This window comes from Trachypithecus francoisi, unplaced genomic scaffold, assembly GCF_009764315.1.
Source record: "Trachypithecus francoisi isolate TF-2019V2 unplaced genomic scaffold, Tfra_2.0 Contig00586, whole genome shotgun sequence".
Taxonomy (NCBI): Eukaryota; Metazoa; Chordata; class Mammalia; order Primates; family Cercopithecidae; genus Trachypithecus; species Trachypithecus francoisi.
The window spans coordinates 212046-227915 of NW_022680749.1; the positions used below are offsets into that span (position 1 = coordinate 212046).

The 15870-nt window shown below is 32.8% G+C and overlaps 1 protein-coding gene and 1 non-coding gene across 2 annotated transcripts in view; one reads left to right on the forward strand and one right to left on the reverse strand.

The window, feature by feature from the left end:
* PCDH15 (protocadherin related 15) overlaps positions 1-15870 on the forward strand; it is a 1849154-nt gene that overhangs the window by 46014 nt on the left and 1787270 nt on the right. The gene's annotated exons all lie outside the window — the stretch shown is intronic.
* LOC117086640 lies at positions 4485-4588 on the reverse strand. The gene has a single exon (XR_004438503.1). It is a non-coding gene; the product is annotated as a small nucleolar RNA U13 (small nucleolar RNA).

Here is a 15870-nt window from a genome sequence, read left to right on the forward strand (position 1 = left end):
TGATGATAGAGTATAAATTTCAATAATCTAAGGCAAGTTGGCATACTTAATCTCAGGCTTGTGTAAACTGGAATATCTTTGTCCAATTTCCTACTATCTTTCTCACTTTCTTAGTGTTTATCTATTTGTAGCTCATTCTCCCTAAATTTATATTTCAGATTATGCAGTTGTCTCATATGTGTGATAATTTTAATCTAAAGCAAAGGCAATGTAATACTTGAAATACAATTCTTATATTTTTACCTAATAACAGATTTTGAAAGATCAGTAACTAATTTGAAGAGATTTGTTCTAGTTACTGATTTGTTTTATGCGACCACCAGAGCCGGCGCCAGAGAAAAAGGCAAGTAAGCAAGATAAAAGGAAACTTTATTAGCTAGCTAATGTAAAGAAGGGGCAAAGTTCATCGGTCTCCAGCGGCGGAGGCCGAGGAAGTCGCTCCAGTGTTCCAGCTCGCAGTTCCTGGGTCCTGCGTATGAGGAGAAGCCAAGGAAGTTCGTGCCGTGCGCCTGCCGAGAGCGGCTTTTATGTCTTGGGCCTGAGGGTGGGAGGGCAGTGGGCAGGACATAGGTGGGTCGGGGGCGGCGGTAGGCGCGGCCAGGTAGGTTTCGGTGTCCTCGGTCGGACGTCAGGTGGCGCCTGCACTCCACCTATGTCTCTCCCCAGGTGCGGGAAAGTTGGTGATGAAGAACCCGGAAATGCGTCACCTTAGTCCCTTTGTTCTTTTGTTCCCCTCCTCCCTCCGTCCAGACAGTTACCACCTTATCAGTGACTCCTATGGTACACATTGATGTGTAATGAAGGAGTTCTTCACTGTGGACTTCTTAAATTATTACCTATTAATAATGATATTTACTTGTTACTTTTTTCATATTTAAGCTATATGTTTAGTATTTACATGAGAAGTCATGTGCTTATAAATCCACATTTCTTTCCATGAAAAATGTGTTAATCCATTTGAGTTGCTATAAGAAATACCTGGGACTGCATAATTTATAAAGAAAAGAGGTTTATTTAGCTCACAGTTCTGCAGGCTGTATAAGAAATATGGTGCCACTATCTGCTCCTGGTGAGGCCTCAGGAAACTTCCAATCATTGTGAAAGGCAAAGTGGGAGCCTGTGTATCACATGGCAAAAGAGAGAGCAAGAGAGTGAGTGGTGAGGTGTCAGGCCCTTTAAAAACCAACTCTCACATGAACTCATTACTGCAGGGAAGGCACAAAGGTATTCATTAGGGAGCCACTCACCATGATCCAAACACCTCCCACCAGGACTCACAGTTCAACATGAGATTTGGAGGGGAGAAAACATCCAAACTATATCCTATATTTAGGGAATTTTGCTTTTGATATTGCTTTTATAATAGTGACCTTAAAAAAAAGTTTTAACATGGCAAACAACTAAAAGTAATGATTATTGCCTTTGCTAATGCCAAGTTAAACAGACGACAACATTTGTAAGAAGAAATAGTGTATAACAGATAATAAGGAAGTTGTGATAATAAGTCTGTTTTCAGAAAGTCAAGCTTTTCATTAAGTCTGGGTGGAAATCAATAGCATTTGAAAACATTTTCAACTTTGCCTTTGTGTATATAGGCGAAGATATGATAGATATCTCATAGTAAATCCTGCATTTAGTGTAAATCACTGCATTCCTAGAATAAGTAAATATATATTACTTTATACAAAAAGGCATTCTTAAAAGTCATATATAAATCAGATTTTATGCTCTTTGAATATCAAGCCATATTTCTCATTGACTGACACTGTAATTTCAGAGATGTGTTCTCAAAGAAAAATAATTGGTTCCTGAGCCTCAAAATTTCATATCAGAAAGCAGCAAACGTCTTTCTAACTTAAATTTTAAAATAAATGAATATTTTTATAATAAATTATTTCTATTAATACATAAGTGGAAAACTATGCTTAGAATCATCCAGTATTGTGTTAGACACCTGTGAAGACTAACTCTAAAATGTGAAGAAAGCAGCGTTGTCTTTTATAAAATATTTTTCTTTGTAAAAATTGTCTAAGAACCTTTTAATAGTGTTTATCTTTCTACTTCTTGGTGGCTATATTTGTTCACCTGCCAGGTCTTTTCTAAACATGGTTATTACAGATGATAAAGCTGTCAAAAAATGCAGCATCAAATTCCAGTATTTTTAAGAAACAAGAGAAGCTATTTATAAATGTAATATTGGTGTAAACAATTCAACTAACTGTAAGAATTTAAGATGAAAGCTCTTCTGACTGTCCCAAGTTTGAGGGAAAAAAAGCTCTATTTTGCCCCAATTTAAGACACAAATATGGCTTTTGGATTTGTCTTTGTTTTTGTATTATGTAGGGAAAAATAGCACTATTATGATAAAATGGCAGTGTTAAAATGTAGTTTTTTTTTTTTTCTAAATTATTATTATTATATTCTCTCTGCCTCAGGAGACCAATACTTAGTTTAAAATAAATATACTGGCATTAGGGTGATGATGTATAGACATAGAGAGAAATAGAACTATGTTCACATGATTACTCTGAATGATTTTACATTAAATATCATACTTTTTATTGCAGTGTTTTACTGAGCTTTATGTTTTCTTATTTCTGAAAATAGTTTATTTGGATAAAACTAAGACCACTTTCAGTAATGTAGAAGGACTCACATATCCTTAGAAACACAGTAAAATATTCTGAAGATATTCTCATCTTGATATTTCACTTGAAATTGTTATTTCTGTTATTTTTTTGAGAAAATTCTTTGAGAAATCAAGGATGAGTTCTCTGAGTATTTGATACAATTTGGAAATTTCTGTTTGTTTTGATTGTTTTTAAAATTTATTTTTTTGAGTAATTAACCTTTCCACACCTGATTAAATGAACATTTTTTGACCTTTGTTATCCTAGAAGTGGACAGAGTATGGATGAGCATAACACTAAACATAGGTAACTTATAACAGATGTTTATATATGACCTGGAAAGCTAAAGGTTTATCTTGCTGCATTTCTATCTGCAGTAAAAGGTCTATCACATCTTGTTTGATACTGTTGAAAGCACTGAAGCATCTTATTGCATAGGTAATTTTACTATCTTCATGGTCCATAAACCATATACATCTTTTAAATGAATATTTATAGTAGTCATTCTTAAAGGTGTATCTTATAGATCCAGGTCATTAGTAGCTTAGGAGGGACCAAGTTAAACATATTACATGGGAGTACGGTAGATGTGGTGCTGCGTAACTAGGAGAATTGTGGACAAAGTGATTTGTCGCGTTATTGCCTCTTCAAAGGAGGATGTGTTGTCCCAGCATTGAGTGCTTTCTGCAAACATTCTTTCTCTCTCAGCAACACTACTCTCTCCACCATTCCCTTTCTCAGAGATTTCAACTAGCATCAGACAGCTGCCTTCTCAAAGTTACCCCTCCCAGGATCCTGCATGCAGTGACAGATGCAGCGAGGGCATGGCTTTAAGACCTGGCTATCTTTGCTCAGTGATGAATAATGTGAGATTTTTTTTTATCTCCAGAGCATCCCTAGTGATCAAGGCCCTGTGGAGATGACTCGAAAAATTACATTTTCTCTTCCAACTTCTAAGCGTGGAATCCTTGAATGACAATAGCGTTAGTAACTGGCATTAAACTAACTATATTTCATTAGATACTTGACATCCTCTTTTGGATGTCCTGATAACATGTCCAATTAGCTTGTTCAAAACCAAACTCATAATTCTGTTCTTTTAAACCAGGGTTTTGTTTGGTATGGTTTATATGTATTTATTTTTATTTGTTTATATTCTCCAATTTTGTATTTTGGTACAAATACACATAATGTAATTATCACTAATTACATTTATATTATTGTTCAGTCATCATTATTGTCCATCCCCAGAACTCTTTACAATCTTTAACACTGAAAAATTTTCCCTCCCTTAGCCACTGGCAACCGTTATTTCACTGTCTGTTCTGAGGATTTTGACTACACTGAGTACCTCATATAAGTAGAATAATAGAGTATTTGCCTTTCTGTGACTGGCTTATTTTACTTGATATAACAACCTCAAGGTTCACACATGTTGTAGCATATATTAGAATTTCCTCCCTTCTTAAGGTTGAATAATATTTTATTGCATACAAAAACCACATTTTGCTTATCCATTCTACTGTTGATAGACTCTTGAGTTGCTTCTAAATTTTAGCTATTATTAGTAATGCTGTTAACAACATGGGTATAAAAATACGTATTTAAGAAACTATTGGGTACATACCTAGAAATGGAATTGCAGAATCATATGGTAATTTCATGTTGAATTTTCGAGGATTCACCATACTATTTTTCACAACAGTTTCACATTTTATATTTATTCCCACTAACAGTGCACAAGGGTTTTACGTTCTTTACATTCTTGCCAAATCATTATTTTCTGATTTATTTTGATAAATACCATCCTAAATGGATATGAGCTGGTATCTCATTGTAGTTTTTTTTTTTTTATATCTGATGGGTAATGTGCTGATGTCGTAACGAGGTTTGAGGGTGGCACATCTGGCACCTGCATGTGAACACCCAGTCATCACGCTTATGAACTACAAAATAATCTCATTGTAGTTTTTATTTGCATATTCCTAATGATTAGTGATGTTGAGCATGTCTTCAAGTGTTTATTTGCCATTTGTATATCTTCTTTGGATAAATGTCTATTCAAGTGTTTTGACTATTTTTGAATCAGGTTGCTTGTTTTTTGTTATTGAGCTTTAGGAGTCCTCTGTATATTCTGAATATTAATCCCTTACTAGATACACGTTCTGCAAATATTTTCTTCCATTGGGTAAATTGCCTTTTACTCTAGTGATAATTTTCTTTTGAGGCATGCATTTTTACTTCTTTTTTTTTTTTTTTTTTTTTTTTTTACTTTTTATTAAGCTCGTTTTCCTCTTTTTAATGTTGTGTGAACATCAGGTATCTAATTATTGCCAAATCTGCAGTATTAAAACTTATCTTTCTTGTAAGAGTTTATAGTTTTAGGTCTTCCATTTAGGTCATGGATCCATTTTGACTAAATTTTTGTATATGGTGTTAAGAATCCAACTTTATTATTTTGCATATGGATAGCTCATTTTCCCTGCAACATTTATTGAAAATACTGCCTTTTCCCCATTGAATACTCTTGACACCATAATTTAAAATCATTTGACCATATATGTGAGACTTTACTTCTAGGCAACCTTTCCTATTACACCGGTCCATATGTCTGTCTTCATGCCAGTACCACAATGTTTTGATTACTGTAGCTTTATAGTAAGTTTGGAAATCAGGAGTCTGAGTGTTCCAGCTTATTCTTTTCCAGGATCAATTTAGCTATTTGGAGTCCTTTGAAATTCCATATGAATTTCAGGATGAGTTTTTATGTATTTCTGCTTTAAGACATCATTGGGATTTTGATAAGGATTGCATTTTCTATAGATTTGCTCTGAATCTGTGGTGTTGACATTGTAACAATGTTAAGTCTTCCAATCATGAACATGCCATGCCTTTTCATTCATTTTTATATTCTTTAATTTCTTTTGGAATGTTTTGTAGCTTTTATAGGACAGATCATTTATTTTCTTGGTTAAATAAAAAGTAGTTTATCGTTATGATGCTATTGTAAATTAAATTATTTTATTAATTTTGTTTTTGGATTATTCTTTGTTATTGTATAGATATGTACTTCATTTTATGTGGTGACCCAATTTATTGGTTCTGCCATTTTTAGTGGAATCTTTATCATTTTCTGTAAATAAGATTATATTATCTGTAAACAAAGATAATTTGACTTCTTCCTTTCCAATTTTGTGCCTTTTATTTTTCTTTTCCTTACATATTTTTTTCTGGCCAGATCTTTTTATACTATATTGAATAGTAGTAAGCTCAGGTATCCTTGCCTTATTGCTTATCATAGAGGGAAAACTCTAAGTTTTTCACGATTGTCTATGATGTTTTATATGGGACTTTTACATATGAAATTTTATTAGGTTAAGGTGGTTTCCTTATATTTCTGCTTTGTTGAGTGTTTTTTTTTTTTTAATCATGAAAGGGTGTAAAATTTTGCCAAATGCTATTTATGCAGCAATTGAGATAACCATGTGATTCTTACCCTTCATTGTTAATACGATATATTACATTTGACAATTTTTGTATGTTGAAATATCTTTGATTTCCATTAGTATTAATACATATCTTTTGCTCATGGCCTATAGTCATTTTAATCTGCTGCTTATTAACTTGTTTTGCTAGTAATTTTTTGAGAATTTTTGCATCAGTGTTTACAAAGGATATGTCTATGGTGTTAGGGTAATGCTGTCTTATAGAATGAGTTTTGGAAATGTTCCCTTATGACAACATTTTTGGAAAAGTTTGAAAAAGATCGATGTTAGCTCTTTAAATGTTTTATGGAATTCACCGGTGATGCCATCAGGTCCAGGGCTTTTGATGTCGGGAGATATTTTATTACTGATTCAATCTCTTACTAGTTATCAGTCTGTTTACATTTTTATTTTATCATTATTTAGTCTTGATAAGTTTTGTATCTCCAGGAATTTTTCCATTTCATATGTTATTAGATTTCTAAGCACACAGTTTTTAATAGTACTCTCTTATAGTCATTTTTATTTCTGTAGAATTGATAGCAAAGTCACCATTTTCATTTCTCATTTTAGTAATTTGAGTCTTCTCTGTTTTTCTCTTAGTCTGTCTAGCCAAAAGTTTAGAAAATATTTCTTACTTTTTAATGTAAGCATTTATACCTATACATTTTTCTCTTAGCACTGCTTTTTCTCTGCCTCATAAATTTTGGCATGTTGTGTTTTAGTTTTCATTTATCGCTAAATACTTGTACATTTCCCCTGTTATTTCTTCTTTGATCAATTGGTAATTTAGAAATATATGTTTAATTTCCACAAATTTTTTGATTTTTCCACTTTTTCTTTTGTTACAATTTCTAACTTAATTTTGTTGTAGTTGGTAAAGATACTTCATATGATATCTTTTAAACCTATTGAGATGTAATTTGTGGCCTAACACATAATCCGTCCTGGAAAAGGTTCCATGTGCACTGGAGAAGAATGCATATTCTGTTGTGGGGTAGAATATTCTGTAAATATCTCTTACATCTTGTTGGTTTATTGTGTTTTTTAAGCCCTCTGTTGCTATTTATTTCTTTACTTATCTTCTGATTGTTTTATCCATTAATAAGGGTAGATTTTGAAGTCTTCAATTATTATTGTAGAACCATTTATTTTTCCTTCAATTATATCAAAATTTCCTTCTAATGGTCTGTTATGTACACATTGATATTTGTTATAGCTTCTTGGAATATTGAACCTTTTATTAATAATGTCCTCCTTTGCCTCTTGTAACCTTTTAACAGTTATTTAAAGTCTATTTTATCTGGTATTAGTATAACCACCCCAGTACTCTTATAGTTACTATTTACATGGCGCGTCTTTTTCTATCCTTTCACTTTCAGTCTGTTAGTGTTTTCAGATATAGAGTGAGTCTCTTTTAGACAGTATATAGTTGGATCATGGCCATAATCCATGCTGCCAGTATCAGTCTTTTGTTTGAAGGGCTTTGCCATTTAAAATTAAAGTAATTGTTAATAAGAAGATAACTATACCTGTCATTTTGTTATTTTCTAGATGCCGTGTAGCTTTTATATGAATTTCTTGTATTACTCTCTTTTTTAGTATTGAATTTATAATTTATAGTGAAAATTTAAATTCCTTTCATATGTGTTTTAATGTATATTCTATAATTATTTTCTTTGAGGGTACCATGAGTATTAACAGTCAACACTCTAAACTTATGATACTCTAATTTGAATGTATATTAGCTAAAGTTCAATAATATACAAATCTCAGCTCCTATAACCTCTTCAGTCACTTTTTTTCAGTTATTAATGTGACAAAATTATGTCTGTATACATTGTGCATTCAAAAACATAAAGTAATAATTTTTAATACATTAGTATTCTGCATTATGTAGAAAACAAAATGTAGAAGTACAAACCAAATTTATAATAATGGGAACTTTAATAATTGTTTAATATATTGGTCTCTTAAAGTATGTGGAAAAGATAAACTGAAGTTACAAACCAATGTTACAATAACACTAGCTTTTATATTGTCCATGCATTTACCTTACTGAGATACTTATTCATATAGCTTTGAGTTACTATCTAATGTCCTTTTATTTTAAGCTGCAGGATTTCCTTCAGAATTTATAGCAGTTAATGAACTACCTTAGTTTATGTATGAGAATACTTTATATATTCTCTGGGGGATAGGTTATGGAATTTTCATTCAGTTGTAATTTTCAGCTCCTGAATTTTTTTGTTCATTTTTAGCCTTTCTATCTCTATTGATATTTTCATTTTGTTCATCCATTGTTTCCTTGACTTTCTCTATGTCTTCCTTTAGTTTGTTGGACATCATTATAATGGTTATTTTAAAGTATTTATCTAGTAGATCCACCATCAGATCTTTTTCGGTGACTTTATTTTGCTTTATCTGTTTTCTTTAAATGAATCATACTTTCTTGTTCCTGTGTGTGCCTTGTGATGATTTGTTGAAAACTGGACATCTGAATTTAATTAAATGGTAAATCTTGAAATCAGATTTTCTCCCTTCCCTAGGGCTTGCTGTTTTTGTTATTATTTTGTTTATATTGTTGTAGACTGTGTCTGTGCTGAAGATCAGCCTGAGTTGTAAACTTAAAGTCTTTTATTAGTATTTTATGAACCTGCACCATTTCTTGATGATGCATTGAAACTTTCTAATTTTCCTCATGTTTGCAGTTGCTCTGGAAATATACTATTCTTCAGTGTTTGATTCTCAAAGGGGTAAAGGAAAAATGGTGGTGGTGGTGGGGGAACAGCTTTTAAGTCTCTTGGAAGTCACATTAGCCAGGAAGAGTGGGTTTTAGAACAGAAGGGAGTGCAACAACAATGGCTACCACCTCTTTGTCTCTCCCATTGTGCTCAGAAGCAGCAATCAACCATCAGAACACAGATCCTTGATAACTGAAGGGTGTGGTCATTTTTGCTCATGGTAGTTTTTGCAAGCTAGAGACAAGCTGCAGCAGAAATACTTGCAAAGCTCCCTGTCTTGGGATTAGGGGTGGGGATGGATAGCTGCTCCTGAGCTAACAGCTGAAATTAACTAAAATTTATTTATTTTTTTATTTTAATTTTTTTTTTGAGACAGAGTCTAGCTCTGTCGCCCAGGCTGGAGTGCAGTGGCCAGATCTCAGCTCACTGCAAGCTCTGCCTCCCGGGTTTACGCCATTCTCCTGCCTCAGACTCCCGTGTAGCTGGGACTACAGGCGCCCGCCACCTCGCCCGGCTAGTTTTTTGTATTTTTTAGTAGAGACGGGGTTTCACCGTGTTAGCCAGGATGGTCTCGATCTCCTGACCTCGTCGTGATCCGCCCGTCTCGGCCTCCCAAAGTGCTGGGATTACAGGCTTGAGCCACCGCACCCGGCCAACTAAAATTTATTATCCACACTTCCTCCTGGAAGTTGTAAGTTTCACTAAATTCAAGAATTCCAAAATAGTTGTATCAGAGAGATTTTGCCAGTGTAATTATTACTTATGTATAAAGAGATTTCCAGTGCTTGCTTTTCCATCATCTTCCCGGAATTCTCTAAACCTGACTCTTTCACAATATTTCCATGAATGACATCACTGTCTATCCTGTTATGTAAACCAAAATTTATACATCCTTCTCTTTATCCCACATGTATCATTTCTCACAAAGTTATTTCAATTTTAACTTCTAAATATCACAAAAATAGTTAATTACTATTGCTTGGGTGCCTGCATACTCCTGAGCACTGATTTCATATCTTTTAATTACGTATCTCAGCAAGGGCTTGGTATGCTCAGGTATGCCATGTGGACACTGGAGTTTATAGATGTATGACACATTTCTCAACTAAGTGACAAAGCTGGATTTTCTATACAGGTCAATTCGATTCTACACATTTTACTAAACATGATGCCTTACATTTATTTTCTGGAAAATGGCTTCCAGATTAGGCTAAACATAAGTTTTAAAACTATTATGAATAAATATTTTAAAAATAATATATACAATTTTTATATCAAATATATAGATTTCTAATATTTCAAAACTATTTTAATTCATCCTTATAATAACTGTATAAAATAGCTAATCTTATTCAATTTCACTGATTAACAGTGTATAAATCAGTAAATCAGGGACAACAATGGTATTCCAGTATAAATTTCCAGCTAAACTGAAGTTCCCTGTTCTTCAGTGCTTTGTTATAATGTCCACTTGGAACAGTAAGCCCTTAAAATGCTGACAAAATCATGAATTGTTAAAATAAATTCACAAATGTTGCTACTCTTGAGGAAACATGCACAGACAGAGCACTGAAAATATGACAGAAAATCAAAGGATGTCTATGGTTAATGTTATAATATTAAATAAAAAGCACAACTGTAGAAGCTCTGTCAATTAATGACTATTAATAAAAGTCTCCTGACTTGCCTCCCAGACTAAAAAATCATAAAATGACATTTAATATTTTAATTGAAAAATTAATCTTAAACTGGGGCAGTCTCTATTACTAGCAAATGTTATGACTGTAATAATATTGGGTTATTTTCTTATTTTACTAACCATGCTACTTTCTTTTTTCTATTCTCCCCAAAATGAATCCAAATTCAAGAAATTTGAAAAGTGTCAGTTATTGGCATCTTGGAAAAACAGGCTGCTCTCCTCTTTCCACAAGTTTACTATGGTATTTCCTTGAAATAATTGGTTTTAAAATGTACCAGGTAAGATGTTTGTCTTAAGGCAAACATGTGGTACTCTCTTCATGTAATTTATTTATTTACTAAGTGGATTAAGAGGCATGTTTGGGAACAGGGCATCTTATCAGCAGCCTTCAAATAATTCTGTTTCAGAATTGTACTCTTTTGAAGACTATAATTAAGACACCTGAAGAAATATTATCATTCCTAAAAAATCTTTATTGTCCTATCATATTTAAAAGTTTAAATACAGACAAATTTTGGACAAATACATTCTAGCTATTCCTCCTAATTCTTAAGCATTTATGATGACAAAGTTTTGTTTGGTGTGATAGTAGAAAAACAGACTGATTTTCCTAAAAATCCAACGGTTTCACATTAATCTGGTTTTGAAAACTGTAGCCTGTATGTTTCTAAGCTGGCTATAATAAAATAAGTTTATATAAAATGTTTAATGATGTGAAAAGTTATTAACTTCCCAGTTTTCAAAGGTCATTTTAGACATGTACTTTTACCTGAATTTCTTTCTAAAGATTAATTTCTTAACCTTTGTTTTGTGAAAATATTTTTCAGGTTACTCCCTAGGTAACACCTGAGTTATTTTTAAAATATGTATTCTCTCTTGTATTGCATTAACATGGAATACAATGTTTTAGAAATGTTTCCAGAACATTTCTAAATAACCTTTCCAGAGTATCTTAAATGAATTACTGAATTTGTTTTAAAAATAATTTTCACCAAAGAAGACATATTTCTTAATACTTAAAACAAAACTGTGAAATTGGACTTGCATTTATGAAATTTTTGCAACAAAATTACTCTTTATTTTCCTACGTTTCCCTTATTCATATGTTAGCATTTATATTTGCATGTTAGTCTTTATTTATTAATAACCCAAAAATCTAACATCATTGACTAAAAAGGATATATTAATGGCGCTGGAATACAACTGGCCAATATGTCACAGGACTTGAAGCTGGAAATGTGAGTAATAAATACAATGTCAGCAAAAGGGAAAGTTTGAAGATCATTGATACTATATGGTGACATTACTCTTTTTCGTTATTACATTGATTTACAGATGACAATCCACTGTGTTTTGATAAGTGGTGAAGGTTTTAGTGCTTTCAAAATGCTTACTTTTGGATATATGGTGTCATAATCATCTGGGATTTCCTAGGTTTCAGTGTAGAATTATGGTCAGAATTTCTCAGTGTGTTACTCAGGAATATATTTTTGAAAGCTCCACAGATAATTTTAATTCACTATCAGTTAAGGCTATCACTGTTAGACAACCAAGACAGAAGGAAAATAACCAGATTCACTGATGTGCAAATGTATGAAGAACGTTATTGGGTGTGATAAGTCCATTCATAATGTTGGAAAAAACATCAAGCATTCCCAGTCTAAGAATTACTGGATTGTAAAATATTGTGCATATTAAGTGCTGCTTTGTGTCCTGGACATTTTCCTGCATTTTTTTTCCTTCATTGTATCCTCTACTGGCTGAGGGGAAAAAATACTATAATTTTTTTCCTGTACCTAAGAGTCTATCCCAATAACCTAAATTATTACAGAAATTTAATTCAGATTTCTAAATGTAGCAGGCCATTTTTACAAATGATAGGACATGTTTGTTTGTAAACATTTGAAGGAGGAGAGTAGAAAGTTCACATGAATCTCTTTCAATGTAACTCTTAAATTCATCAGAAAATGGTTTGTCCTTAATGGCCAACAGAGTTCTTTGAGTCTGGGAGTATAATCAGTGCCTGTTTTATAGTTTCCTTATGGTGGCATTTGGAGACCTTTTTAGTGATGATTGGAGACTGCAATGTTTGTAAGAGTCTTTTGGTACTTTAAAGTATTATAAAAGAGAGCTGTACAGAAGAGAAGAGAAAAACATTTTTCTTTATTAGGAAAATTGTATCATTACTGGAGAAAACTGTGTTGGGAGGAGATGTACACTTTCACATCTACATGTGTAAGACTGAATTCTGCTGGCAGAAATTTTGGTTCAGTTAACTGTCTATGAAAAAAAAAATTCCACACTGGGATTTTTTTCTACTGAGAATTATTTGTATTACATTAACATGGAACACAATTTTTCATTTTAATGTCAGTGGTTCACTTTAAAACTAGTAAAAACAAACCTATTAACTACCTTTACTTGTGATAAGGTAAATAATGCTCTGATACTATTCTCCATAACATAATTTTATTCATTTCTCTCATATGAAATGCTAATATTCCGCAGCTAGCCTTATAGTGCTTGTCATTTATAATGGCCACATATGATTTGCTTTTGAAAATAGTTTATCATTGTCTCTACATATTATCCTTCTTTAAAAATAAAATTCTACTACACTGTATTTTGATTATATTCTGTATTTTGATTATATTAATGTAATAAAAGTTGTTATACAACACTTCTTTTCAAAATTTAAAAAGCTATTATTCAATGTGAAGTTTGAATAATTATAGGAAATTATTTATTATTAATTTAGAATAATAATAGGCCCATTGACTATATTGGTATGCATTTGATTCTATTTGGGATGCGGTATTTGTCCTACTTGATCATCTGTGATGTGCCTTACAAAGTGCTGTGTGAGATGTAAAGTGGAAGTATAGGGCCATAATCAGGAGTGAAATACAGTTATAACACTTGCAAGCTTACAAGAAATCTATGGTTATAGAGTCTGGACAGAGAGTTGGCACTGGGAGGTGACCTAAGGGAGAATTCCAGGGAACTGTTAATGTTTCTATTTCTTTACCTGTGTGGGGGTTACACAAGTGTTTTCACTTTGTGATGGTTTGTTTATACCAATAATATTTTTTCACGTATCTGTACATGTATTACACTTTAATTAAAATGTTAACAAAAATAACAAATAGCTTATAGCAATACTAAAAGACTATTTCTATTCAAGTTAGGTAAAATGGAGAGAAAAACATTTCAGGAACCTGTGAGGGAGAAATTCTGAAAATAGAAACTCATGATATTACTAGGTCATTTGAGTTGTATTCTAAATAATTTTAATAAGTTTAAAACAAATTTATGACAATGGTAGATAGTGTTATGTGTAGTGCTTGGTTTAAAAATTGTATAAAGCTAATAAATAAGTACTTTTGTAAGGCACACTAATTGTATGCATAGGCATTATGCATTATTTTTATAAATAAAATATTCTGCAGTTGTTTTAAAACAATTCCCTGTGGATTATTTTCATATAAAATAAAAATTAGATGTAAAATGAGTTCTTTGATTTAATGCAGTTTTGCACAGGATCTTGTTCAGCAGTTCAAGCACTCTGAAGGTCTTGGATAGAAGTTGTAGCTGAACACCTGTAGACATGAAGGCAAACCAAACCCACACCCATCATGTGAGTCAATTCCATTTGAGACAAATTATTTCTTTAAAAGTAAGATGATCACAATATCATCAACTTGTCCCCAGGAAAGTGATTGATCCTCTCAAACTATAGTGCCAGATGGAAAGTCCAGCATTTGTCTCTGTGGCTATCAGAGTAGATAATGATTAGCAGTGGCTGTAAAGAAGTCGGCCTTGGTGAACAGAAGCCCATGCTATGGAGTCTGGATTAGCCTCCATCTCTGCTACCACAGTCTCTTCACTGATGCATCTATTATGCCAGCACTGGGCTATCTAATGACAGAGGTTGGCAGATGTCAGTTGGCTTAGTCATTTTATCTACTTGGTTGTCTATGGTGAATATTATTTAGTTGCCATTAACATGAGGTTCAAGAGTCTTCATAACTTGTTGATATTTCTGTAAGTCCATCAAATAGGTTTTCCCCAATGCTCTTTCTCTTCAGTTTAATCTCTGTATACCCAGACCACTGATTTAACCTCCAAACTCTTCACTACTTCATATGTCAGTATATTTTCTTATCTTGGTTCTTTCTTCTTTTCAGAAAATATGAATGAAGTAGTTAGTGTCCATGGGGAAAAGTTTTCTGATTTCTGTCCTGCGGGATCACTACTGATTTGGCTTTAAGACAGCAGCAATCTTTCATTACTCTGAACCCCATATTAAACAAACCCATCTATTAAGCTAGCTGGACCTTTTTTCACCTCCATTACTTGGTCATAATAACCCCAATGAACGAAAGCCTGAATTGAGGCAAAAGCCACAGTAAGAGAATAAGGGATGACAAGGGGGCTATCATCTCATGCAGCTTATTTGTGTTATCTGATTCTACTTCTGCCTAATCTTGAATTCATCACTTCTGGCTTATAATGGCAGGCCTACATTTAACTTGTTGACTTTGACCAAATCCAGTTTATGGTAACCAGTTCTGATTACATAGCCTAATATCACAACATTTTCCAGAAAAGCAAAAATTAGTCAATAGTCTAAAACAAATGCTACACGTCTAATAGTCTTATTATATTATGAAAATATGATAAAATAAGTTTACAGATCAATCTACTTATGGGTATCCACTCAATAGACTGACAAATGTTTTAGCAAATCAAATGAAAGATGTATATAAAAATATATTGCAACTAGGTTTGTATTTTAGTGCTATATATTGCACATTAAAGGCATAAGACATTAAAAGATAAGTTTGGCTATATTAAAAGTGATACAATTGTGAACAGGAATGCTAAAGAATGTGTTTGCACAAAATGTAAGCAGCAGAGAGATAGTCACTGGAATATACACAGAACTCATAAAAATCAATAAGGTACAGAAACCTTCCCTCTGCCAGTTGGTCAAACAATATGAAAACACATTCAGTAAAGAGCAAATGCACAAATACACATGATAAAGAAATTGTGATTGAATACTCAACTTTGCTAGCTGTTAAGGAAAATACATTATAAATAACTTTTTTTGTTGTGTTTTGTTTTTGACACACAGTCTCCCAGGATAGAGTGCAGTGGTGCAATCTAGGCTCACTTCATAATCTGCCTCCTCCTCATAACCATTGCCCATTATCTGTGAAGCATACCCTTATAATTGCAGGATTAACTGAAGTTTTAAGTATTGGAGAAGCAGAAGAACTTTGAGAGAAAATAAAAAGGCTTTCTTA